This window comes from Chrysochloris asiatica, unplaced genomic scaffold (genome assembly GCF_000296735.1).
Source record: "Chrysochloris asiatica unplaced genomic scaffold, ChrAsi1.0 scaffold00347, whole genome shotgun sequence".
NCBI classification, from domain to species: Eukaryota; Metazoa; Chordata; class Mammalia; order Afrosoricida; family Chrysochloridae; genus Chrysochloris; species Chrysochloris asiatica.
The window spans coordinates 2658876-2661560 of record NW_006408865.1 but is presented as its reverse complement, the minus strand read 5'-3'; positions in this window follow the sequence as shown (position 1 = coordinate 2661560).

Below are 2685 nucleotides of genomic sequence, written 5' to 3'. Positions count from 1 at the left end.
CTAGTCTGTCTTCATCTGGAAGCTCATCTGAAACCTGTCCACCATGGGTGACCCTGCTGGTATTGAAAATACTGGTGGCATAGCTTTCAGAATCACAGAAACTCACAAGCCACCATAGTATGACAAACTGACAGGCAAGTGGTGGATCATTTCTATTACCAAGGCCTTATTTTCCAACTAATGACCCTTCCTCTTTGTTTCCATCCTTTGCATTCCAACCCTCAGTAAATGTCAATACATCTTGATTGCAAGTTTAATCAATTTCAGACGGAAGAAGTTGGTGGAATTCTTCAATTTCATCTTCACTGACTTTAGTGGTTGGTGTATAATTTTGAATAATAGTTGTGTTAACTGGGCTTCCATGTAGGTGGATGGATTTTATCCTCTCACAGATAGCACTGTACTTCAAGACTGATCTGGATATGTACTTTTCATTAATGAATGAGATGCCAGTCCTCCTTAATTTGTCATTCTCTGCATAGTAAATCTTGTGATTGTCAGATTCATAATGGCCAATGCCATTCCATTTCAGTTCACTAATACCTAGGATATTGATTCTTATGCGTTCCACTTCACTTTCTAACAACTTGCAATTTTCCTAGAGTCATAATTCATACATTCTGTGTTCTGATTATTAATGGATGTTTACCACTGTTTCTCTTCATTTTGACTTGTGCTCTCTCAGTAAATGAAGGTCTCTAAGGCTTACTCCATTTGCGTCATCACGGTCAACTCTACTTTAAGGAGGAAGCTCTTCCCCAGTTGTATTTGAGAGCCTTCTAACCTGTAGGGTGCATCTTCTGGCACTCACTCTATCTGACAATATTCTGTAGCTATTCATCATATTTCAGTATCCAATATTCTTGTGCTGACAGTCTTCCACTGCAATTCATAAGGTTGTCAGTGACTAAATTTCTCCCCTTCTTCCTAGACTGTCTTCATCAGGAAGCTCAGCTGCAGCCTTCCCACCATGGGTGCCCCTGCTGGTATTTAAAATACCTGTGGCATAGCTTCCAGAATCATAGCAACACGCACGCCACCACAGTATGACAAACTGACAGATAAGTGGGGTCACTATGAATATGAGACAACTTAATGTCACTTAACAAAAAACATAGCTTAGACTAGAGAAGAATATTAAAAGTCCGTGGACTGCCAAAAGAACAAACAGATCTTTGTTGGAAGAAGTGCAGCCGGAGTGTTCCTTGGAAGCCAAGATGGCCAGACTTTGTCTGTCATGCTTAGTACATGTTATCAGGAGGTACCAGTCAATGAAGAAACATATCATGTTTGATAAAGTGGAGGGTTGGAGTAAAATAGGAAGACCCCCAATAAGATGGATTGGCACAGTGGTGGCAGCGATGGGTGAGGGCATAACAATGACTGTAGGAACAGGACCCGGGCAGTGTTTTGTTCTGTTATACACAGGGTTGTTATGAGCTGATACTGACTCAATGACATTGAAGCAAAACAACAACAACTTGGAATAGTCTCAAAGTTACAGCAAGTTGTGAGTACAATACAGAGAACATTTTCTTGGAAATTTTTGGGAGTATATTGATGATTTGAGGCTCTATCAGCCCCAAATACTTTAGTATGAATTTAGTACAAACAAAAATATTTATCTAGAACCAGAAAATAACCATCAAAATCAGGGTACTACCTTTGATAAATTACTATTTAATATTTAGGCTCTATTTAAATTTTACTAAATATGATTGTCCTAATAATTGTCCCTCCTTGGAGGCCAGGATGGCAGCATCAGTGGTCTCAAGTGTGGCAGCAATTGTGAAGTTGGCTTAGGGTCCGGCAGTGTTTTGTTTTATTGTGCATAGGGTCGCTATGAGTCAGTGCTTATTCAGTGGCACCTAACAACAACAACAATTGTCCCTAATCTTATCTTGATATTTAAGATCATGACAAGCTTTAAAATAACAGGTTAGTTGTTCTTGTTTTGGTGTTTGCTTGTTTCCTAGAATGTACCTCAATTTGAATTTGTCTTCTCTTTTCTTATAAATAGATTCAGGCTATGCAGGAAGCTCCAAAAGTGACTGTATTTGCCTGATTACATCCTATCAGCTGGTGCATAATCATTATTTGTTCCATTGCTGGCAATGTTCACTTTGATCTTTTGATTAAAGTTGTGTCTCTCAAGATTTTCCAATCTAAAGTTATTCTTTCCCTTCTGTAATTTGCAAGTGTTTAAATGTACATTAGCACAGCTTCAAAAATTTCATGGAAAAACTGCTTTATCTTTTAATTCTATCTTTCCACAAACTTTTTGAAGTCCCCTTGTATATGGGAAGCTATTTTAAAACTATATTTATATACCATTTCTCATAAGACATGCAATTTATTCACACACAAACATACATACACATATGTTGTTTTTAAGTGTTGTTGAATTGGTTCTGACTCATAGCGAGACCCTGTGTGGGGTTTCTGAAAAGTGGCTGGTGGGTTTGAACTGTTGGCCTTGCAGTTAGCAGTGAAGTGCTTTTCTTACAACTCCTCATCAGCCACCCCCCCATACACATATTGTTATTGTTCTCAAGTGTCTTGGAGTTAATTTAAACTCATAGCAACCCTGTATAGGGTTTCCAAGATAATAAATCTTTTGGGGAGTGGAAAGTTTCTTCTTTCTCCTGGGGAGTTGGTGGTAGATTCATACTTGATCTTTTAGTT